The sequence below is a fragment of the Bombyx mori genome, chromosome 6, assembly GCF_030269925.1.
Source record: "Bombyx mori chromosome 6, ASM3026992v2".
NCBI lineage: Eukaryota > Metazoa > Arthropoda > Insecta > Lepidoptera > Bombycidae > Bombyx > Bombyx mori.
In genome coordinates this window covers 10,484,256-10,510,412 of record NC_085112.1, presented here as the reverse complement: position 1 = coordinate 10,510,412, position 26,157 = coordinate 10,484,256, and the positions used below count along the sequence as shown (strand labels likewise).

Genomic DNA, 26,157 nt, shown 5'->3' with positions numbered 1-26,157 from the left:
AGCTCCTTGAGGGCGTTTGTTACTTCCGCCGCATCGGTGTCAGCAGGGAGACCCCGGACAGCCACCTTCGAGGGTATTTCCTCCGACAGCGCATAACAAAACCATTTAATGGCTTTGTCTGCGGCGGAGGCCCTCGAAAGGTAGTCCTGAATCACCCTATACTCCTCCGCCGATGACGGCAGGAAGCGGAAACCGGCGCCGTGGGGTCTGGCAGAAGGAGCCCTACCGAGGCGCTCCCTAATGGCCGCCATATGGCGAGACCAGTTCGGGAGAGCTTCCACCATGATAGGTGGATGACGGCGGAGCTCCTCCTGGGCCCGACCCCTCGGCCTCGGGGGTAGGGGAACTTGCGGTTGGGTAGGTTTGGGGCGTGTACCTACTGGGGGTTGGGATGCGGCTATGGTCGCGTAGGACGTAGAGGGGATGGGTTGTTGGGCTTTGGTGGACTCGAGGTCCATATATCTGGTAGAGTCCAGATTGCCCGCCGTGCCGCTTAGGGCGGGGGCACCTCGAGTCGAATCCACCGGGATAGGGGAAATGGTAGGGGAGGGGGATCGGGGAGGGGATCTAAGTAGGCGTGGAGCTACCCCTGTCCTGACGGGGGCCCTCGGTTTGGGAACAGGTTTGACTGCTGGGATGGGACTCCCAGTAGGGGATGAGGATCGTGATGAGTCTGGAGTGGAAGATTGGGAGGAGGAGGGGGAGGAGGACGTGGCCTCACTATCCTCTCCTTCCGATTTAGAGGAGGGACCTAGTCGCGGTCGTTTGTCGTGGTCCTCCGATGAGCCTCGGTCGGACTCAGACCTGGCCTTCTTTCTCGGCCGAGGAGTCCCAGGGTGATCGGTCGACAAGGGAAGGGAACCTTCCCCCGGTCCGATCCCCTGGGAGTCCCGAAGGTCCGGCCGAATCGTCCTTACCGGGGTCCATCGGGACCGGTCGGGTTCGTGGGATTGGGCGACGGGCGTATAATTCGTCCATTGCTTGACGTCCCTTCCGGGACGGGCCGGGTGTGCTGACGATGGGGGGCAGATCAACCCACGCGTTATGCAGTGGGACAATTTAACTAGAACCTTAAAATGTACGTTTCAAGATATATTTCCCCAAATCATACTACAAACGTGATTGTAGTATATAGGGTCATTCCGATAGAGGCACCCGTCACGTGCGGACGTGCTCATCGACCACTCGATCGCCCGGCCTTTGTTCGTCCGGCTTTTGTTAGCCCGGCCATTGTTCGCGCGGCCTGTGTTCGTGGTACATCTGCCGACCAAGTGTTTTTCCTGGAAGTTTTTATTTGTTTTGTTTCCTTTTGTTATTTCTGTGTTCGTGGTACATCTGCCGACAAACTGTTTTCCTGGAAGTGTTTAATTGTTTTGTTTCTTTTTGTTATTTCCGTTTTGTTGTGTTTTTTCTTTGTCCTGTAGTAATCGCGCCGCATCGCCACCTGTGTTCAATAGAACCGCTCAGTTCCGAGAAGTTGGGGCCTCGCCGCAAGGCGAGTGTTTTCTAAGACCCGGGGTAGCCCCACCTGGGCACGTAGCCATCATGGACGCTGTATTTGCGGAATTTCTCCGGCTTCGCTACCCAAAGCTCACTTCCGAGTTTCAGGCCTTCAAGGCCGATCACACCGCGAGCCCTCTCGTGGACTCCACCGAACTCGCTGCTCCTGCGTCGCCTGTACCTGCGTGCAAAGCTTCTGCATCGAGCACCGCAGCCTCCGTCGTGCCTGCCGTTCCCGCGTCGCCTATACTGGCAAGTAAAACTGCTGCGTCGTCCGCCGTGGTCACCGTTCCAGCAGCGCGATCATCCGCGGCCTCCGTCGCGCCCTCCAAAACTCCCGCTCGTAGGTCACCTGCGCCCGCCTCCTCGTCCTCCGACTCTGACTCGGAGATGGAGGTCGACCTCGCCCCCGCCTCATCGACGGATGAATTCACCCTGGTACAAAAGGGTAAGAAGCGTGCCGCGGAGTCTCGAGCTCCCGCGGCCGCTAAAATTAGCAAAGCCGCGAACGCGTCGCGTCCCCGCCCTCAGACTCCCGTTGCGCCTCCAGCCCGTGCCACTCCGTCGCCGCGTCCGGTGGCACAAAAAAAAACCCAGACCCCTCCCCCGGTAATCCTTCAAGAGAAGGCAGCTTGGGATCGAGTTTCCCTGGCCCTTAAGGCCAACAATATCAATTTCACGAATGCCCGTAACCTCGCGAACGGCATTCAAATTAAGGTTCGAACACCCGACGACCATAGGGCCCTCTCTTCTTACCTCCGTAAGGAGCGTATAAGTTTCCACACGTATACGCTCCAGGAGGAGCGCGAACTCAATGCCGTCATACGTGGCATCCCTAAAGAGTTGGATGCCGAGCTCGTCAAGGCCGACCTTCTCGAACAAGGCCTACCGGTTAACTCCGTACACCGCATGCACACAGGCCGCGGAAGGGAGCCATATAACTGTTAGAAATATTATTTACTCTATTCATTCCATTATAAGTATAAATTGGCTGTATGAGCTAAAAGGCATGAGCCTTACATAATGTTAAATTTATTGAGAATAGCTGTCACTGGCTCTGTCAAGTCTTTCTGTCACTTCCTTCGCTGTGGTTTTGTGGCTCGGTGTGTGAGTTTTTTCTAATCTATAATTATATTGATAATCATAATAAATGTAAAGCATTTTCACATTGGTTTATAAATAAATTGTCATTAAATATTATAGCGTGTTAGTTTTCTTGTAACGGTCTGCACACTCGCCCGTTCCCGAACAAACCTGAACAAACTGCCAGCTCATAGGTACGCTATACCTATTTTAACAATAACATGGTTCTCGTCGCCCTCCAGCCTACCCCCGAGAGTAAGCAAATTTTCAACATCCGAACGGTCTGTAGCCTTTCCGGAATCGCCGTCGAAACCCCACACAGGAAAGGCACACCTAGCCAGTGCCATAACTGCCAATTATACGGGCATTCTTCCCGTAACTGTCACGCCCGCCCCCGATGCGTCAAGTGTTTAGGCGATCACGCCACGGCCCTATGCACTCGCGATCAAAAAACCGCGACGGAACCGCCTAGCTGTGTCCTGTGTCGAACACAGGGTCACCCCGCAAATTACCGCGGATGCCCCCGAGCCCCGAAAATAAATCGCCGCGTCGCCCGCCAAAACCCCCTCCGAGCTTCCGGCCCAGACATCAAAGCCTCGGCACCCTCTGTGTCGCAGGCTAAGCCAGCGTTCGTTCCGGCGCCGGTGCCCAGTGTCTCGGCCTGGGCGAAACCGCTGCCGTACATGAACACGGCTACAACTCCCTCCTCCGCGATTCGTCCCGCCCCCGCGACTCGTCCCTCTCCCGCGACTCGTCCCTCTCCCGCGACTTGCCCTCCGACCGCGTCCGACAATCTCGCTTTAGCGATCGATTTCTTTCAGTCGATCAACTTTGAGCGCGTTAACACTTTGGGCGACGCCATTCGCGCTGCCTCCACTGCACAACACTTTATCGCCGTTGTGCAAGAATACGCCGACGTATACGCGTCATTAAATACGTACGTCCTCCCCTCACTCCGCCGGTAATCAATGGCGTATATAAGTAGAATAAAACCCCTATCTGTAACGATAGGATTTTTAAACGCTTACGGTCTCGCAAATCAACGTGATCAGGTTTCTGACTTTTTGCGTGACCATCAAATTGATATCTTTTTAGTGCAGGAGACCCTACTTAAGCCCGCGCGCCGTGACCCTAAAATCGCGAACTATAACATGGTCAGGAACAACAGGCTCTCTGCTCGTGGTGGTACCGTAATTTACTATAGAAGAGCCCTGCATTGCGTCCCGCTCGATCCTCCCGCGCTCGAAGCATCAGTGTGCCGAATCTCACTGACGGGACACGCGCCGATCGTTATCGCGTCCGTTTATCTTCCACCGGATAAGATCGTTCTAAGCAGTGATATCGAGGCGCTGCTCGGCATGGGGAGCTCTGTCATTCTGGCGGGTGACCTAAATTGTAAACATATCAGGTGGAACTCACACACCACAACCCCGAATGGCAGGCGGCTTGACGCATTAGTCGATGATCTCGCCTTCGATATCGTCGCTCCGCTAACCCCGACTCACTACCCGCTAAATATCGCGCATCGCCCGGATATACTCGACATAGCGTTATTAAAAAACGTAACTCTGCGCTTACACTCGATCGAAGTAGTTTCAGAGTTAGATTCAGACCACCGTCCCGTCGTTATGAAGCTCGGTCGCGCTCCCGATTCCGTTCCCGTCACGAGGACTGTGGTGGATTGGCACACGCAGGGCATCAGCCTGGCTGAATCTGATCCACCATCACTCCCGTTTAGCCCGGACTCTACCCCGTCTCCTCAGGATACCGCTGAAGCCATAGACATCTTAACGTCACACATCACCTCGACATTAGATAGGTCATCGAAACAAGTTGTAGCGGAGGACTTCCTTCTCCGCTTCAAATTGTCCGACGATATAGGGAACTCCTTAGAGCTAAAAACGCCTCGATACGCGCCTACGACAGGTATCCTACCGCGGAAAATCGTATTCGAATGCGTGCCCTACAACGCGACGTAAAGTCTCGCATCGCCGAAGTCCGAGATGCCAGATGGTCTGATTTCTTAAAAGGACTCGCGCCCTCCCAAAGGTCTTACTACCGCTTAGCTCGTACTCTCAAATCGGATACGGTAGTAAGTATGCCCCCCCTCGTAGGCCCCTCAGGCCGACTCGCGGCGTTCGATGATGACGAAAAAGCAGAGCTGCTGGCCGATACATTGCAAACCCAGTGCACGCCCAGCACTCAATCCGTGGACCCTGTTCATGTAGAATTAGTAGACAGTGAGGTAGAACGCAGAGCCTCCTTGCCACCCTCGGATGCGTTACCACCCGTCACCCCGATGGAAGTTAAAGACTTGATCAAAGACCTACGTCCTCGCAAGGCTCCCGGTTCCAACGGTATATCCAACCGCGTTATTAAACTTCTACCCGTCCAAGTCATCGTGATGTTGGCATCTATTTTCAATGCCGCTATGACGAACTGTATCTTTCCCGCGGTGTGGAAAGAAGCGGACGTTATCGGCATACATAAACCCGGTAAACCAAAAAATCATCCGACAAGTTACCGCCCGATTAGCCTCCTCATGTCTCTAGGCAAACTGTATGAGTGTCTGCTCTACAAACGCCTCAGAGACTTCATCTCATCCAAGGGCATTCTCATCGATGAACAATTCGGATTCCGTACAAACCACTCATGCGTTCAACAGGTGCACCGCCTCACGGAGCACATTCTTGTGGGGCTTAATCGACCAAAACCGTTATACACGGGAGCTCTCTTCTTCGACGTCGCAAAAGCGTTCGACAAAGTCTGGCACAACGGTTTGATTTTCAAACTATTCAACATGGGCGTGCCGGATAGTCTCGTGCTCATCATACGGGACTTCTTGTCGAACCGCTCTTTTCGATATCGAGTCGAGGGAACCCGCTCCTCCCCACGACCTCTCACAGCTGGAGTCCCGCAAGGCTCTGTCCTCTCACCCCTCCTATTTAGCTTATTCGTTAACGATATTCCCCGGTCGCCGCCGACCCATTTAGCTTTATTCGCCGACGACACGACTGTTTACTATTCCAGTAGAAATAAGTCCTTAATCGCGAAGAAGCTTCAGAGCGCAGCCCTAGCCCTAGGACAGTGGTTCCGAAAATGGCGCATAGACATCAACCCAGCGAAAAGTACTGCGGTGCTATTTCAGAGGGGAAGCTCCTCACGGATTTCCTCCCGTATTAGGAGAAGGAATCTCACACCCCCGATTACTCTCTTTACACAATCCATACCCTGGGCCAGGAAGGTCAAGTACCTGGGCGTTACCCTGGATGCATCGATGACATTCCGCCCGCATATAAAATCAGTCCGTGACCGTGCCGCGTTTATTCTCGGTAGACTCTACCTCATGATCTGTAAGCGGAGTAAAATGTCCCTTCGGAACAAGGTGACACTTTACAAAACTTGCATAAGGCCCGTCATGACTTACGCGAGTGTGGTGTTCGCTCACGCGGCCCGCACACACATAGACACCCTCCAATCTCTACAATCCCGCTTTTGCAGGTTAGCCGTCGGAGCTTCGTGGTTCGTGAGGAACGTTGACCTACACGACGACCTGGGCCTCGAATCTATCCAGAAATACATGAAGTCAGCGTCGGAACGGTACTTCGATAAGGCTATGCGTCATGATAATCGCCTTATCGTTGCCGCCGCTGACTACTCCCCGAATCCTGATCACGCAGGAGCCAGTCACCGTCGACGCCCTAGACACGTCCTTACGGATCCATCAGATCCAATAACCTTTGCATTAGACGCCTTCAGCTCTAACACTAGGAGCAGGCTTAGGGACTTCGGTAACCGTACTCGTCGAACTCGACAAAGAGTTCGCCGTGCAACCTAACCCATGAATCAGCTCGCTGAGTTTCTCGCCGGATCTTCTCAGCGGGTCGCGATTCCGATCCGGTAGTAGATTCATTCGCGAAGCAGCTACTCTTGAGCTGTTAGGTCTCCTTCGGAGGCGCTCGGGTAGCTGTTAGCAAATCCCACCCCTCCTGGCTGAGCCTTTGCTCGCCCACTTGTCCTGGTGAAGCTGGAAAGGCCTCCGGGCAACCAGTAATACTTCAATCATAAAAAAAAAAAAAAAAAAAAAAAAAAACAAAGTATATAGGGTGGAAGGGTCAAGTTAGCGAGCTATAAACGTGAACAACGGCTGCTCTGCCTAAGGAGCAAATTAGTCTCTGCTAGGTACTCAAGCATCAGGAATGAAGAACATTCTAGAAGCAAAAAGGACGTCAAAGCGGCTGACTTCAATTGTATCGCATGATCAGTTAACAGCACAAATAGTAAGGAAATAACTGAGCTTAAAAAAGCGTTTTTTTTTTCATCTACAAACTATAACGGAATTTTCTTTAATTATATAGCGCAATTTTGTAAAAGGCGAAAAATTAACACCGTTTGGCAGTGAGCAGCGTGTGGCGGTAACTGGAACGATCGTCGAAGCAATGGTCTGGTCTGGGTTAATTAAGGAAACGCTGTGGACGTTTACTTGGGAACTGGACGATTAAGTTTTTACAATTGTACGTGTTAGCTTACTGACTTCAGGGTATTATATGATAATACTTACTTCTGCTAGGTTTTATTGTGACACGCGTTGTGATTTATATCCGGTCACCACTTAATACTAGCTGCTCCATGACTTACATATGCCTATCTAGAACAATTACTGTAACAATAAAACAAAAAAAGTGCGAAGGCCAGACACAGAAATTTTGACGTGACAACGTCTTATAATTCGATGGAGCCGGCTGCACGCACGAAAAAACATGACTCATTGAGTCGTTCCATTTAAGGCTTGAAGTGCAAGCGAGAGCGCGCAACGAGCGACAAAGAGGCACAATCGGCCTCCGCGTTCGGCAGCTTTCGACATCTGTCTCTCTCCTACTTGAGTGAGCGATGCATCCGCGTGGACAGCTGCTATACAACAATACATTTACATGTTTTCGTCAAGTATGAAGTTCAGTGAAAAGTGAATGTGGTGTCAATTGTCCATACAAAATATCTATCCAACAAATAAAATTAAAATTTTCTTTTGAAAAATGAAACCATTCCATCAGTATATTCTTATGACGTTGTCACGTTCAACTATCGTCAGTAAACCGACTTTACAGACAACCGATTTTTTTTCAGAAGTATTTCATCTCATTCTCTCTCGCAAGCTATAGACCTATATGTTAGTCTCTTTTTAGTGTCGCTCTTACGTTTCATCGAGTTTCAAATCGCAACGTAGCTAAAAAAGATCATTTCAAAATATAACTACCAACATATTATATAACATTTGAAATCGTCTATGTATCGTATTTCGTATCTAAAATTAATTAAAGAGATTAACACCTGCGCTCACAGGCGAGAAAATCGACTCTCTGACACGTATTGGTAAATAAATATAAGGAAGGCGTATATTGGACCGTGCGTTACCGGTTCATCGCGTCTCGCGTAATACCTGCGCTCCAATCTCGACGAAGGCCATGATAAAAAATTTGCCTTCAGAATTCGTAGCACTAAAAATATGGTAACAGTATTTTTTGCCGGCATTTCTACACTAATATTATAAAGAGGAAAGATTTGTTTGTTTGTATTGAATAGGCTCCGAACTTCACTGTTTGGAAACTACACTATTCCCGAGTGGCATAGGCTATAATCTTTTTTGGAAAAATTTAGGGATCCTTATTAAAACTCCAATAATGTAACCCAAGGTGTAAAGAAATTACCTAAAATATTCTTTACGTCGCGTGCCCTGCGAAAATTATTGATGTTAGAATAAAACAATGTACTACGACTTATCGTTGAAATTTTTGTTAAAGACCCGAGCGGAGACGGAGCGGGCCGCTAGTCATTCTATAAATTGTCTGACTAGCTCCATTCTTATGTTAAAACGGTTCGAAGCATTGATTATTCTTTAACACACGTGGTTTTGATTTGGAGGATTTTTTTTAGAGAAATCTTCTCGCAGAATACCTACCTACGTCGCTTTTTATGGTATTTCGTCCATGCTACATTCTGAAGCTCCAATAATCTTTAGCATCTGTTGGTATTTTACATGAATGAGGATAAAAGGCTAAGAGAACGAATTCCGAACAATGGACCGGCTAAAGAGACAATTTAGCATTCTCCATCAAACCAGTGACAGTACATTGTGGATACAGAATGTAAAAAGTGCACAAAAATATTAGCCATATTTTAAATTAATCAATTAAGTAACGTGTCAAAAGTTCTTGATTTTTGTTCTAGTTTACTTCACTTATCCCATAATTGATTGTCGCTCAGAATTTTATCACCATCAATAGACAGTTTCATGACAGACGGTGCCTTAAATTCCTTTGAAAATTAAAAGATTAGATTAATAAATTAACAGTATGGATAAAGCATAAACCAAGCCAAAGTCTTTCCATAGAAGAATATCCATTGTGTCAATAATTTTACTTTTTCATTTTACTGTTTTATATTAAGAACATTAAGAGAGCCTTGCCATTATTAGTTAGTTGTTTATTCCGACGAAATATACTGACAATTTTTTTTTATTGCTTAGATGGTTGAACGAGCTCACAGCCCACCTGGTGTTAAGTGTTAACTGGAGCCCACAGACATCTACAACGTAAACGCGCCACCCACCTTGAAGAACAAAACACGTGTAATTTTCATTACTTCTGTGGCATGAATTATTGTACAAAAGAGCATCGCCAATTTATCAACTGTCAGTTTACACAAAAACGTTCGGCTGAAGATTAACCGAAGGCGAAAACTGGATACTGAAGAGCGATCGAACGGAAGCCATAAAAATATTTACATTTTAAACCTTATTACCTCTGAAAATCTAATTTGTGCTTATATATTTTTATCATATCATATGGCAGTCTGTACCATGCGATCCATGCCACCCATGATCGAACACAGTGGGAGAACGTCACAATGACATGTGGTCACGATCCTCAGTAGTGAGGGAACGATTTAGAATAAGATTTTTATCAAAGTAAGTACAAGCCTGCCCAAAGCGCTAACCAGTTTCCATTTGCATAAATTATCATTTATGACTTTTGGACTGTTAGCTCTGTGCCTCTCCTCTGCGAAGCCAAGAGTAATACATAATGTAAGCCCACAAGGATCCCTCTGTCTCAAAGCCAGTGGTGGAACTTTATAATGTCTATGATTCCTGTTAAGTCCGACTTTTTTTTATTGCTTAGATGGGTGAACGTGCTCATAGCCCACCTGGTGTTAAGTGGTTACTGGAGCCTATTACTAGCCTACAACGTAAATGCGCCACCCACCTTGAGACATAAGTTCTAAGGTCTCAAGTATAGTTACAACGGCTGCCACACCCTTCAAACCGAAACGCATTACTGCTTCACGGCAGAAATAAGCAGGGTGGTGGTAGCTACTCGCGCGGACTCTCAAGAGGTCCTACCACCAGTAATAGCCTGACTAAGCAACTCGTCCGCACTTGTAATTTAAAAATAAAACGATAAAACCATGACGAACGCGTCCATTTAATATATGTCACGAAATAACGAATAAAACGTACTTACTTGTTTATGGTTTCAAGTTTATTCACGAGAGATTTCTATACTTAAACTATACTCATAAACAGTAAGGGTCAAAGACATATAAAAACTTATTCTTGTTATGAACGTTGAAAACTTCGGCACTAAAGTTTACAGACGAGTTTATTAGGAAAGTATACAGAAATATGAAACTAATAGTGTTTTGAGTCTTCGAATCCTTCGTTTCGAACTACCGTACGTATACCGTACGAATTTCCGATTGACGAATGAAAATGTATTCCGATGATGAAATAAAAATTATTTGCAAACTTTAGATTATTTATTAACTAGCGACCCGCCCTCGCTTTGCTTCGGAAACTGTAATTTATTATTGATTTCTACACTATTTAATGGATATTATTATACATATAAACCTTCCTCTTCAATCATTCTATCTATTAAAAAAACCGCATCAAAATCCGTTGCGTAGTTTTAAAGATTTAAGTACCTATGATATGGATCTGTGTATTTGCGATCTTTATTCAGCTTAAAGTTTGCAAAATCGAGTTATATTTTTACGAGATAAACTCTCTTTGTCTCGTCAGCGACCCTATTCGTCTCCTGATAATACTGTCACCAATTGGAGTTCAAGAGAAATAAAAACTCTTCACCGAAATAATAATTAAAACTGAATTTAATTATGTCTACAATTAATGCAAACTTCCCATATCATAATTCACTTTTTCGCTTTCTTGATCGTGATCCTAACGTCGCTTCGCTTCGAATAGAATTATTTTCATGCATGCCGGCCATGCTACGCTTGTACAGTCGTGTCGTGCCTACAATTCTCCAGAACATTCCCGATAGAGCATTCGAGAATGTTCTAGACGCATTTTGCATATGTCGAGTACATTCTAGTAACACTCTCGATTCGCCTGGAACAATCTCGATAACCGTTTTTGGTATCTGACAACAGATACAATAACATATACATAAAATAATAATAGAATATATTAATTACGATCTTTCCGAGTTTCGAACTGAAACTATAGGTATATTATGGAGCAAAGGATATTTATGGCTTAGATTGATGAATGAAAAAGAATGACGATGATAGCTAAGTTGGTACGGAATTCACAGCATTAATGTCCACACCAAACTTGAGACAAGACATCTTAGTCTCATTGCATTGTAGAACAATTACTACCTATCGATTGAGCAGGAGACAATAATTATAATTATTATATACGCAAAATTTATAAAATTTTGCAAGTTTGATTTTTATAGCCTAATGTTATTCCTTCATAGCGATGGTTAGTCGTGTTAAGTACTGAAGTCGTCGTGGCCTAACGGAAAAGACGTCCGATGCATTCATGTTGAGCGATGCACCGGTGCTCGAATCTCAGGCGGGTACAAATTTTTCTAATGAAATACGTACTTAACAAATGTTCACGATTGACTTCCACGGTGAAGGAATAAATAACATCGTGTAAAAAAATGAAACCCGCAAAATTATAATTTGCGTAATTACTGGTGGTAGGACCTCTTGTGAGTCCGCGCGGATGGGTACCACCACCCTGCCTATTTTCTGCTGTGAAGCAGTAACGCGTTTCGGTTTGAAGGGTGGGGCAGCCGTTGTAACTATACTTGAGACCCTAGAACTTATATCTCAAGGTGGGTGGCGCATTTACGTTGTGGGTCTATAGGCTCCAGTAACCACTTAACACCAGGTGGGCTGTGAGCTCGTCCACCCATCTAAGCAATAAAAAAAAACTTATTTCCTTATATAACAACCAGGTAATCCATCCCGAATAAAACCGTCTGAACAAATGAAATGGCCTCATTAGCGCATCTGACCTCCAAACTCTTGGCTGGAACGTCTTTACAAAGGCTCCAAGAAATCCAAATGTCATACATAAAGCTACACGAGTGTTTGCTTAGGACAGATGCCTTATTTATTTGGCGTCAACAAAAAGAACCTTAGGTATTAAGGATAAGCCAAACGTTAGGATTCTGCACGTTTCAGTAATTATATTACTTGTTACCGAGCGAGGCTGGAACAATCTTTAGTTTTCCAGTTCAACGACCTTCAGACTTAAGCCTGTTGTAATTGTTTACGCTGTTATTTATTATGCCGTTGTGATATATATATTGTATAGTATGCTTTTTTTTCTACTTATGCTGATAGCCTTGAGAGGCTATTTCAGCTTCACCCTACATGTATGCGACAAAATATGGCTATCATCGATTTATATGTATATGTCAATAATGCTACGAATTGCTTTAAACTTTTGCAATTGTAAACGTTATATAAGTAAGAACCCATACTACGAATTTAGTCGCCCTAAGCACGTCATTACGTGCTTTTAGGTACCACAAGCAACGGTCACCGTTCTTGCCGAGCCCGTCTTTGCGACGAAAAGCTCGACGAGTAAATTAAACTATAGACACAGCCCGCTGAGTTTCTCGCCGGATCTTCTCAGTGAGTAGATTCTGCGAAGCACTGCTCTTGCTAGGGTCAGTGTTAGCAACTGTCCGGTTTGAGCCCCGTGAGCTCACCTACAAACGTTAGGGCGAAACTGAAAATAGCCTCTCAAGGCATCAGCATAGGTAGGAAAGAAAAAAACCGGATCGGAAACGCGACGCACTTAGAAGGTCCGGCGAGAAAGTCAGTGGGTTGTGTCTATGGAAGAATACCGTGAGTAAGAGCTTTGCTTTTTAAAGATTAAAATCTTTTTAAAGATGAAATTGTTTTTTAATTTGAACATAATAATAATAATAATAATAATCTGAATCGTAAATAGCTTCTTTAATCTACCTAAAAGCATTACGCGGTTACTTAACTATCCGACACGTACTTTATGTAATATAAGAAATCAGTCGGTCCCCGAGGAGTCTCACGACTCGCTTCAATAAATCTAAAATGAAGCATCTAGACCAGATCGAAATCTTCTCCGAAGTTGAACCACACGTGTCTCAGATTATATTAAGACTTTTTTAACCGACTTCAAAAAAGGAGGAGGCTCTCAATTCGAATGTATGTATTAATTTTTTATGTTTGCTACCTCATAACTTTTGACTGGGTGAATCGATTTTGATGATTCTTTTTTTATTAGAAAGCTGGCGCTTCCCGTGCGGTCAAATTACAATTTAGTCCAGTTCTGATAATGGTATCTATGAGAAAACCATATAAGTCTGAAATTTGCATTACGTGCGCGACAAATAGATGAATAACTCAATAACTGAATTATCACGCCAACCGTTTTCGATAATTATTGTTTTTACTGTATATTAATTTGTTTTGGAATATCTTTTTTTTTCTATTTGAAGTGGGTTTTTGTTAAAGCATGTCTATTTACAATTATTTACTTACTCTTTTTTTATTTGTTTACATAACACATGAGGTGTAAATTAATTATTTAATATTGTGTGAACCATCAATGCAAGGCAAAAGTCATCAACCCCCGCTTCCCTCTTCCCTTGAGACTACGGACCCCACGCGTATTTGAATTTTAATTGTATTATTACGTTGCATGCATTAGTAAAAAATCAATTTCCAAATGATTTTAGTACTATCGAATTTAGGATTCACTGACAATATTGTTACGCCGGTGAGAGTAACGCCATCTATCGCCGAATAGTCGAACAAATATCGAAGGATCTAGTAGTACCTAGAATGCTCGAGAAGTACAATGCCATCTATTGTCAGATAGCGGAAACAACTACTAGAGATGTGTGGAATATTCTCGATAATTCTAGGGATGAGGTATCAACTATAAAAGAGTTGCAGGGATGGCACGCAGTCAGTCAGTAATCGGACTACTCGAAGCGAAACAGCGAACGGATCACCTGAAGCGAAGCGGAACAAGCGAATTGAGAGTTTTAAAGTGTTTGTTGAGTGTTATAAGTGTTCTAAGTGTTGAATACAGTTTTTAGTTATACTTTGGTGGAATTGTATTTGTCCCGAACCCCAGCGCGTAACAATATTATACTGTCTTCATTTTCGAAAACAACTACATTTCACTCTGTATTTTGGTTGACTCACATTGATCCGGTGACTAACAACAGACGCAGACTTGAATAGCGTGTCTGTTATTGGTCTTCAGTGACAGATGGATTATTATATTAAAAAGGAATTTAGTAAGCACGCGCCAGAGGCTATTGCAGTGCATTCAATGTAGATTTAAATTCACTCTGTGACTAGTGTAAGTGATGCTGGTAAGCCATCGAAAACTCAGTGTAAGCGTTTTTTTCATATCAATCGAATAAAACTCGTCTACTTTTGTACTATTCGAGCCATTTAAAGCACTATTTACATCAACGCCGCGATTTTGAATACAGCCGACGTACTGCATCTAACTATTATGAACATCACCTATCACATTACTATCTTCAACATCTAACTATCATCTACGATAGACTTCTTGGCGGGAACGCGAGGAGTGAAGTTGTGTGATTAGTTTTATTTTGTCTATTTAGTGTTTTTTCAGGTTTGTATGTGTAATAAACGTGTAAGTTTATTAACTGTTAAATATCTGTGAAAGTGAACAAATTTGGGAAAATGAAATAAAGCCGCTGGACGTAACTTCACGGGACCCTCAAAAAAGTCCACTAAAAAAAACTCAGTAAATGACCACCATTTTATTGAGATTATATTTCATCCCATATTATCCCATCTCTTTTCATTTAATTTCATCCCAGTTGATAAATGTCGCAAATTAATCATTTTCATTCCATTTTATTTCATTCTACTCCATATTGTCATTTTTCATAAAAATAAGAATATAAATTAAAATAAGACATGACCTAAAAATTCTTAGTTACTAGAACATAAAATCCCTAAAAAAAAATCTATCAAAATATCTATCAAACAAATAAAATTTAAATTTTCTTTTGAAAAATGAAACCATTCCATCTGTATTTTCTTATGACGTTGTCACGTTCAACTATCGTCAGTAAACCAACTTTACAGACAACCGACATTTTTTTTTATACCAAAATATTAAAAAAAAAACAATAGCAAAAGTTCGAGAAGACAAACCAGTGGAGACGGTTCGGTATACGATAGTCGCCGCGCCGACGGCACAAGGACTCACAATTAGATTTGCCGTCGGCTAAAGGCACGTACTCTACTCTAATCCTGTTTGTTGAAGCTCTCACAACAATATTACATATCAATTTCTCGGGGAGCGGCATTCGATGTGAAGCGACGCGCGTCGGAAACGTTCGGAGATTCTCTTAACGCGGAAGTAACAACAAAATATTTTTGCTTCGACAAACTCCTTGTTTTATTTATTTCGCAATCTCAGTCGCAAATTGAACAAAGGCGATATCGTCTCTTGAGAATTTTCGAGTGACGAATGAAAATGTATTTCAATAATGAAATAAAAATTATTTGCAAACTTTAGATTGATTATTAACTAGCGACCCGCCCTCGCTTCGCTTCGGGAACTGTAATTTATTATTGATTTCTACACTATTTAATGGATGTTATTATACATATAAACCTTTCTCTTCAATCACTCTATCTACTAAAAAAAATCGCATCAAAATCCGTTGCGTAAATTTAAAGATTTAAGCATACATAGGGACAGATATAGGGACAGAGAAAGCGACTTTGTTTTATACTGTGTAGTGATACCGCTTTTTTTATCTTTGCTACCTACTATTTTGGTTTTCGCCGAAAAATTCTAAAACTGTTTAGTTATACTTCCTTTATTACTACAATTTCACGTAGGCTATGCTTTATTCAATATACATAATTTTCCTTATTCGGTACACTTTGAGAGAACATCCTGCTTCTGCCCTCGCTCAATCAGTAACGTCAGTATTTGCGTGTATCATCCAGAATTTTTTCCCAAGTACCAATTTTTATAATGAAATACATCCTTAACCAATTTTTACGAATGACTTCACAGTGAAAGAATGACATCGCGTAATAAAAATCGAACTCGCAAAAATTATAATTTGCGTAATTACTGGACGTATTTACTTGCCGTGAAGCTGGAATTCGTTTCAGTTTGAAGGATGGAGCAGCCGTTGTGCTGTAAAACTGAGACTTCGAACTTATGACTCATGGTAAGTTGCCGTATATTCATTGTTGATCTCTATGATGGGTTTCGGTGACCACCAGATGGACTATTAGCTAAACCAACCATCAAAGCAATGAAATAAAAACCGCATGAAAAGTCATCATCATCATCAGCCTTTATCTGCCCACTGAACATAGGCCTTCCCCAATGCCTCCCACAGAATGCGGTCCTCCGCCTTCCGCATCCAACGACTTCCCGCCGTGCGCACTAAGTCGTCGGTCCACCTGGTTGGAGGACGCCCCACGCTCCTGGTACCCATCCGTTCCAGGTCCTCGAACGGAGGCCACGTATGAAAAGTGATCCACGATAAATCTAAAACTCTCGGAAATCGGAAGAAATGATAGTCTATATAATATATTAGATATATTTCATGTTAAATACAAACAGCTCATGCATAACCAACACTTTGATATACCATAAATATCTCAAAGTTTTTAAATTCAAGACACCCAACTCAAACCTGAAGCTAGATATTGAAACATTCATTTAACCATATCGTCAATAAAGTCGATTGACGGTGCTCAGAAAATATTTTATAGTTCTGCAACATTTGAAATTATTGGAACGAAGTTTTGGAACGAAGTTCCTTATCGCGCGTTGTGAAAGGGGGCTAGACGGAAAAAATTCTTACGAAAATTTGTCACGACACTTTTTATTTTTAGAGATACTACTGCCATCTATCAATTTTTATGGGAACAACTTAGACTGTTGAAATTATGGAATGAGTGCACCAGTTACTAACGCATCTAACATCTGTATTATATTATAATATGAATGTCACACAATAATAATAGAGAAGTAATGAAATGTTTAGCAATTATAAAATTTGGTGAGCCACAAAAAAACAGCATTGAAATCATTTATTTGGTCGGCGTACAAAGATTTTGTTTGCAATTAAAAAAATCAGGCAGCAATCCTTGTTGGAACGAACAGCAGAAGATTTTTATTATTTATGTATAGTCTTAGTATAATTAATGGCTATAGTGTCTAATGTATAGTCTACATGCTGACGGTCATTATTATTATTCACATAAATAGCTGTTTCTTTGTATATTATTTATATTTATTTTTGATAAATCATTGTGAATAAAATGAAGTTGATAATGTAGTTTTTTTATTGTTATCAATAAAAAATGTATACCCGAATAATTATTTTACCTCGAATATAACTTAAAATTAATATTTTTATAATAAGGAAATTCGTTCCTGTCCGGTGTCCCATGACACCACACATCTTTTTATCATTTTCTTTACGCTTTTTCATTTATTTTCATACTCGTTACCGCATGTTCATTTTGCTTTGTGAACAACGATACTGAATTCGCAGACATTTCAAACAAAGCAAAATGGAATAGCAATTGAGAAAATAAAAGATATCTTTTCCAATTGGCTTCTAATATTTTATTAGAAATGATTCAATACGATTTTTTTTGTCAAATATATAATGTAAAAATGTACCCTAATCACACATTTTTATGTTCCAATTTAGGTCTACAACATGAATAAAATAAACCAAGCTTAATGTATATATTATATATTAATAAGATAAATATTATTATTATTATTCTATAATATATTATTATTAATCCGAAATTCCAAGATATATGTATAAATTAATCCGACGTCTTAAAGTTAGTGAAATTTATCTTACATATATATATATATATAAAATATAAGGTAAAGCTCATAAAAGTGAATTAAAAACTAAATTACAATTTAAAATGATCGTTTGTCATTTTGATCGCGTTTTTGGTCTATTGGTTAATTTTACCCTAATTACTGTACTACGGGGCCCAGGATAGACCTCCAAAGTCAATCTTTCATTTAATTCAAATCAAATTTGTATTCTATGTTTGTGTTTGTGTGTGTTTTTTCCTTGTAGATGCATGGAGATGTGCATACGGCGCAACGCACAAGTGAACCAACGCATACCTCAACAACATAACGATTAACGACTATACTAGCCATTAATAGCACTTAAAAATATATTTCAAACTAGCTGACCCGACAGACTTTGTAGTGCCTCAATCGATAAATAAAAGACCTAAGCTTTTGTATAAAATAAACTTAAAAGAAACAAAAGGAATCCGTCCGACGGGGTACACATCAAAGGAAAAACAAAATTGTTATTTTTATTTAATTCCGAGCATTTTCGTATTTATCTACCTTATAAACCTTCTCTGGACCTCCACAAATAATTCAAGACCAAAATTACCCTAATCGGTCCAGCCGTTCTCGAGTTTTAGCGAGAATAACGAACAGCAATTAATTTTTATATATAAGTATAAATCAAAGACATCAAAAATAGTTGAAATATCCAAATTCGTGACCAATGACAGTATGCAAGTTGACGTATTCGACATTTTCTACCAAAGTACCAATAATATAAGCAAAGGGATAAATTCCGAGAACAAACACAGTTCGATGTGTTTTTGATGAATTTGCGTACGTAACGCCGAAGCTCTAACTTCGGATACGTATTGCGTTGAATAATATAATTTGCACCATAATCTAAGAGCGGGAACATTCACAACGAGCTTCCTTTGTGCGTTCAATACGTTATGCGTGATCAGTCGTATTTTATCGTCACGCCATTTTTTATATCTGTCAAGATTTTTAGGAATAATATTAATAAATAAAGTGCTATGTATTTTTTCTTTTATTGCTTAGATGGGTGGACGAGCTCACGGCCCACCTGGGGTTAAGTGCTTACTGGAGCCCATAGACATCTACAACGTAAATGCGCCACCCACCTTGAGATGTAAGTTCAAAGGTCTCAGTATAGTAACAACGGCTGCCTCACCCTTCAAACCGAAACGCATTATTGCTTCATAGACAGGGCGGTGGTACCAACCAGTGCGGTCTCACAAGAGGTCCTACCACCAGTAATTATGCAAATTATAATTTTGCGGGTTTTATTTTTATTACACGATGTTATTTCTTCACCGTGGAAGTCAATCGTGAACTTTTGTTAAGTACGTGTTTCATTAGAAAAATTGGTACCCGCCTGCGGGATTCGAACACCGTTGTATCGGTAGATACGAATACACCGGACGTCTTATCCTTTAGGCCACGACGACTTCTGAGCTTTAAACTAACAAGCATAAAGAGTTTATCATTCATTATATCAGTGAACTATATATATGTGCGCGGAGGAGTTTCGAGTTCTTTGCACACATTGCCAGAAAGAGAGGTGACGATTTAGAGAAACTGCTGGTAGCAGGCAAGGTTTTTTTTATGGCCCTTATAGGCAGACGAGCATACGGCCCACCTGATGGTGAGTGGTAACGGTCGCCCATGGGCTTCAGCAATGCCAGGGGCAGAGCCAAGCCGCTGCCTACCGCTTAACACTCCCTACAAGCCTCGTTTGAAGAAGGACATGTCATAGTGCTCGGGAAACACCGTGGAGGGGAGCTCGTTCCATAGGTATGCGGAAGAAGGCCCAGATGCAGAAGTCCAATACGCTGGTCAGACCAGATACTCTCTACTCTCAACACTTCAGTCCATGTTGCTATTCACATAGCCGAGAGTAGGCAGAAGAGGCGCAGCATAATCCGGGAAAAAGGTATTAGAGGAGACTACAACCCTCTGCATTGAGGATAATCGACGCAAGGATGAGGAGGAGTGTGAAGTATGTGATTAATAATACCTATCCATGCGAGCTCCTAACACACCGTACACAATTCTGTCTCCTCATCGCAGAAGAGCCGCGTCAAAGTCAGACCCCAAGCGAGGCTGAAAGACATTATTTTACATGCCATTACTACTTTTAAATGGTTTCTAAGAGAATACAAATAGTAAACCATTAAAATACACTTTTAGAAACAACTAGCCGTACTCGCCCGCTTCGCTGGGCATTTAAAATTAACATTATTATTTATTGTTATTATTATTAGTTAGTCCAACACTCATATAAATATTAGCCTATCCATTACATGTACATGAATGTACATGGATACCAAGTTTCAAGTCAATCGGATACATGGTTCAGTAGGTATAACGGAACATCCGTAAAAACCATTGTAAATTTATATATTAGTATAGATTGGCGTGCTCTATAATTTCAGTATAAAAATTAATAAAAAATCCTTGAGGTATCAAGTGTGCAAGGGACCGGTTCAATTATTCCTGATCATATTACCTTTCGTAATATAATTTGGACTGTCATGAGGTTGAGCAAAACTCGCGTCATTTAGTTGAAAAACCAACCCCTGAGCCCACCTGGGAAACACCCTAATTTAAAATATTTATTGTCCTCGTTTATCTTTTCTGTATAGAGCATTGTATTTTTTTACACCCGAAAACTCTGAGTAAGCTCTCGTATAGCGAAATTGTCAATTAAATTTTAGATATAAACAGCTTCGATAAGTCTCCAAAATCTAGCGAACTGAATTGAAATTGATTTCGGTCTAGCTTTTTGATTTTAATTGCTTGCCAGAACTTCTAATGTGCTTCTCGTTGACACTCAAACTAAATGGGATTCGGGTTAGCGGTCGGATTCAATTAAAATTTAACACTAGTAGTGCTTATTTTGAATGAACTTAATCGAAATAGGATCGTTATTTAATAAGTTATTACAAAAGTAAAATATTCAACAAACCTATGATATAACAATGCCAGCAGGGAGGCTGCACACCTCAAGCGGTCCACATACGTGGCATGGGATGATGCGAGGAGGCGTCGGGATCCTAACATCTCAGAGGAAAGGCGGAAATATAACGCCGCTTCCAGGTCCTACAAGAAGGTAATTGCCAAGGTGAAGTCTGAGCACGTTGCTAGAGTTGGCGAGCGACTAAAGAGCTATCCCTCCGGGAGCCGTGCTTTTTTGTCGCTCGCCAAAGCTGCAGAAGGAAACTTTTGCAGGTCTAGTCTCCCACCACTGCGCAAGTCCGATGACACTCTGGCCAATAGTGCGAAAGAGAAGGCTGACCTTCTGGTCAAACTCTTCGCCTCGAACTCGACTGTGGACCACAGGGGTGCCATACCACCGAAAATCCCCCGGTGTGATAGCTCCCTGCCGAAATTCTGCTTCACACAGTGTGCAGTCAGGCAGGAGCTCCGACTCCTGGACGTCCATAAGTCGAGTGGGCCAGACGGCATCCCCGCAGTGGTTTTGAAAACGTGCGCCCCTGAGCTGACGCCTGCACTAACGCGTTTGTATCGCCTCTCTTATTGCACTAACAGGATTCCGTCTTCATGGAAGGCCGCCCACGTCCACCCTATCCCCAAGAAGGGTGACCGGTCGGACCCATCGAGCTATAGGCCTATTGCGATAACTTCATTGCTTTCCAAGGTGATGGAGCGAATAATAAATACACATTTAATATAAATATAAATACAAATTTCGAAGCCGTCGTGGCCTAAAAGATAAGACGTCTGGTGCATTCGTGTTGAAGCGATGCACCGGTGTTCGAATCTCACAGGCGGGTACCAATTTTTCTATTGAAATACGTACTCAACAAATGTTCACGATTGACTTCCACGGTGAAGGAATAACATCGTGTAATAAAAGTGAAACCCGCAAAATTATAATTTGCGTAATTACTGGTGGTAGGACCTGTTGTGAGTCCGCGCGGGTAGGTACCACCGCCCTGCCTATTTCTGCCGTGAAGCAGTAATGCGTTTCGGTTTGAAGGGTGGGGCAGCCGTTGTAACTATACTGAGACCTTACAACTTATATCTCAAGGTGGGTGGCGCATTTACGTTGTAGATGTCTATGGGCTCCAGTAACCACTTAACACCAGGTGGGCTGTGAGCTCGTCCAACCATCTAAGCAATAAAAAAATTAAATAAAAAAAACACAACTCCTGAAGTATCTTGAAGATCGCCAGCTGATCAGTGACCGACAGTACGGTTTCCGTCACGGTCGTTCAGCTGGCGATCTTCTTGTATAGCTTACTCACAGGTGGGCTGAAGCCTTGATATTGCGAAGGCCTTCGACAGGGTCTGGCATTGGGCACTTTTGTCGAAGCTACCATCTTACGGAATCCCCGAGGGTCTCTACAAGTGGATCGCTAGGTTTTTGGATGGGCGGAGCATCACGGTCGTTGTAGACGGTGACTGTTCTGATACCATGACCATTCTTGCTGGCGTTCCACAAAGTTCGGTGCTCTCCCCCACGATTTTCATCCTGTATATCAATGACATGCTGTCTATTGATGGCATGCATTGCTATGCGGATGACAGCACGGGGGATGCGCGATATATCGGCCATCAGAGTCTCTCTCGGAGCGTGGTGCAAGAGACACGATCTAAACTTGTGTCTGAACTGGAGAATCTCTGGGGCGAATCTCCGAGTGGGGTGAATCGAACTTAGTTCAATTCAACCCGTTGAAGACACAAGTTTGCGCGTTCACTGCGAAGAAGGACCCCTTTGTCATGGCGCCGCAATTCCAAGGAGTATCCCTGCAACCTTCCGCGAGTATCGGGATACTTGGGGTCGACATTTCGAGTGATGTCCAATTTCGGAGTCATTTGGAAGGCAAAGCCAAGATGGCATCTGAAATGCTCGGAGTCCTCAAAAGAGCGAAGCGGTATTTCACGCCTGGACAAAGACTTTTGATTTATAAAGCACAAGTCCGGCCTCGCGTGGAGTACTGCTTCCATCTCTGGGCCGGGGCTCCCAAATACCAGCTTCTTCCATTTGACTCCATACAGAGGAGGGCCGTTCGAATCGTCGATAATCCCATTCTCACGGATCGTTTGGATCCTTTGGGTCTGCGGAGGGACTTCGGTTCATCGACAGTGCGTTTCCAGAGGTCTTTTTTGCCACGTACCATCCGTCTATGGAATGAACTCCCCTCCACGGTGTGTCCTGAGCGCTATGACATGTCCTTCTTTAAAAGTGGCTTGTGGAGAGTATTAAGCGGTAGGCAGCGGCTTGGCTCTGCCCCTGGCATTGCTGAAGTCCATGGGCGGCGGTAACCACTCACCATCAGGTGGGCCGTATGCTCGTCTGCCTGCAAGGGCAATAAAAAATAAATAAAAAACCTAACAGAATTTAACGTAAAACGTCGCAAAAAATCAATTGTTGATTGCCAAAGCAGAGACAAATCAAAACATTTTTGATTCCAATTATCTTTGAAGAGCCACAAAATCTCTTATTAAACTGTGTAATAATGCCTCAAAAATCCGTCACAATTTTTTAACGAATAACCTAAATATTCAAAAGAGCGTCGATACAAAATCTAATCCAATTTCATTAAAAATTAATCTCATCTAGAAACTAAACAAAAGCCCATTCAATAGCACGACCCACGAACGCTAGCATGTGGTTATGTCACCATGAATAAATTAGCTGATCGTGTGCCACCATAGTTTGGTGGAATAATCCATTACCAAGGATGTTTAAGCTCTAAATCGTGATCGGGCAAATCAATGCGTAATTCAGAACCGTGATCCCAATGTACACGCGATTAAATCAATTACAAAATTAACATGAGACTAAAATTAATAATGGGTTTAGTGATTAATTAACTGTCATGGCTTCACCTTTGGCAAGACTACGAGTAGTTGGCTGCTATTGTAAGGTTAGTTGTCAATTCTTTAAGTTAATTGTATTTTTTAATGTCACATTATTTGTATAAAGTATTGGATAATAAAGTCTTAAGCCCTACGTTTTGTAGTCAGTCATTGACTTGTCTAACAATAAAATAACTATCGTATTAAATTTAATATGTTAAAATTGACACAATTTTCGAATTACAGTCAGGGCGAGCGAAGAAAATAGGGACAGTGGGTAAGAGAACGAAGCGAAAAACGAAGACGAGGGTATAAAGCCAGCAAGAGTGGATACTTTCTATAGTGTACCTTTAAGTAAAAGTGGAATGGCGAAGAATACAGTACGGAATTAAGTAAACTACTGCAATCTGTTCATTTCCTGGTTTGTGCAAGCATATTATACACCGTAATGTCATCATTTAGATTACTGGGGGTAGGACCTCATGTGAGTCCGCATGGGTAGGTACCACCACCCCGCCTATTTCTGCCGTGAAGCAGTAATGCGTTTCGACTTGAAGGGTGGGGCAGCCGTTGTAACTAATATATACTGAGACCTTAGAACTTATATCTCAAGGTGGGTAGCGCATTTACGTTGTAAATGTCTATGGGCTCCAGTAACCACTTAACACCAGGTGGGCTGTGAGCTCGTCCACCCATCTAAGCAATAAATAAATAAAAAGATACTGTTATCCATAACTTGTTTTATTGGTGTACCGAATTTCCATTCACAGCTTCACGTACGTGGGTTGCGCTTTGTATGGCTTGATCGAAGACCCATGGTCAGCAATGGGATGAAAAGCAGGGTTTGTGATTTTTCAGGCTGTAAACTATTTTTGGATTTCATTCAAATCGGTTTTGTTATTATTTGTGTTACATTGCGGGCTATCAAAAAGTATAGGCTTGGAAACGTAACATTTTTTTTCTTCTATTCTGGTTATATTCTTTACTGGTGGTAGGACGTGTTGTGAGTCCGCGTGGGTAGGTACCATCAACCTGCCTATTTCTGCCGTGAAGCAGTAATGCGTTTCGGTTTGAAGGGTGGGGCAGCCGTTGTAACTATACTTGAGACCTTAAAACCTTATCTCAAGGTGGGTGACGTATTTACGTTATAGATGTCTATGGGCTTCAGTAACCACTTAACATCAGGTGAACTGTGAGCTCGTTCATCCATCTAAGCAATAAATAAATTTTTTTTTTTTACTTATATCGTGCTAGGGATCATCCAATCGTACCAGTGTTCCTCTTTGCGGACAAACACAAGTTATTTTTGTGTCTGTTATTGATTCATTCGTTCGAAGATCCTCAAACCGATTGTTATGATGTAAGATACAGTTGCAATTGACATTTCTGAGAAATTATTCTCCTAGTACCATAAATTCATTACACTATAGGCGGCAGACGAATTCAGCAATTGTTTTTCATAATATCAGAGATGGTCGCGACCAAGTTTCATTAGTACCCACTAAATTTATATTTCAAATGAGCTTCGCAAAGTTGAGCACTCAAACTAACGAATTCATTGACATTGTTGTAGTGAAAGTTAGGTCTACGGATCTCATACTTAATTGGTGAGCATCAGTCTAGATTCTAGTTTGAGATAACATTGTTCGAAGTCTCGAAACTATGACGTCATCTCGTGTTGAAGGTTTAACGTAGGCACTGAATTCAAGCGCGAACAATGAAACCTAATAATTAATGAAATCGAACATTTAGTGGAGCCGATACTTATGAACACTTAATATTATAAATGTTAAAGTAAATGTGTTAGTTTGTTACACTTTCAAGTATTTACTACTCAAGCAAACAATTCTGAAATTTTGCACATACGATATAAAAGTGCACATAAAATATTACTTTAAATTTTTTTTCTACATGAACGCGAATGAAGCCACGGATAAAAGCTAATATCTAATAATCTAAGCCCACACTTAACCACACTTTTTTACTAGTGGTAGGACCTCTTGTGAGTCCGCGCGGGTAGGTACCACTAACCTGCCTATTTCTGCCGTGAAGCAGCAATGCGTTTCGGTGTGAAGGGTGGGGCAGCCGTTGTAACTATATTGAGACCTTAGAACTTATATCTCAAGGTGGGTGGCGCATTTACGTTGTAGATGTCTATGTTCTCTAGTAACTGCTTAACACCAGGTGGGACCTCGTCCTCCCGTGTAAGCAATAAAAAAGAAAAAAAGAAAAAAGATTATACGCAGCTTTGTGAACTCTGCCCTACTCTCTCCTGCCCTACTCTGTCCAACGAGTTTGACCAGTATAACATAAATCGTAAACAAAACTCTCAAATGAATTCAAATTAATATTCAATCAAAACTAATTAAAATTCGAATCGGACGGATTCAGTGGCCGTTAAATCTACAAACTCGAACGAATATCGGTGTCCCAAAACACGGAGACGCTTCGGTGGATTAACCGATATTATCGGTACCTGTTCCCCGTGTGTATAAAAGTTCAATATTAATTTAATCCATTTGCTGAAGTGACACATTGACGTGCGTGTT

The 26,157-nt window shown here is 42.3% G+C and overlaps 1 protein-coding gene and 1 long non-coding RNA gene across 2 annotated transcripts in view; one reads left to right on the top strand and one right to left on the bottom strand.

The window, feature by feature from the left end:
- The window catches only part of LOC101741207 (suppressor of lurcher protein 1), a 338,026-nt gene that overhangs the window by 295,835 nt on the left and 16,034 nt on the right, over positions 1-26,157 (bottom strand). The gene's annotated exons all lie outside the window — the stretch shown is intronic.
- On the top strand, positions 15,801-17,296 carry LOC101739020 (uncharacterized). Its single transcript, XR_209740.5, has 2 exons — positions 15,801-16,133; positions 16,810-17,296. It is a non-coding gene; the product is annotated as an uncharacterized LOC101739020 (long non-coding RNA).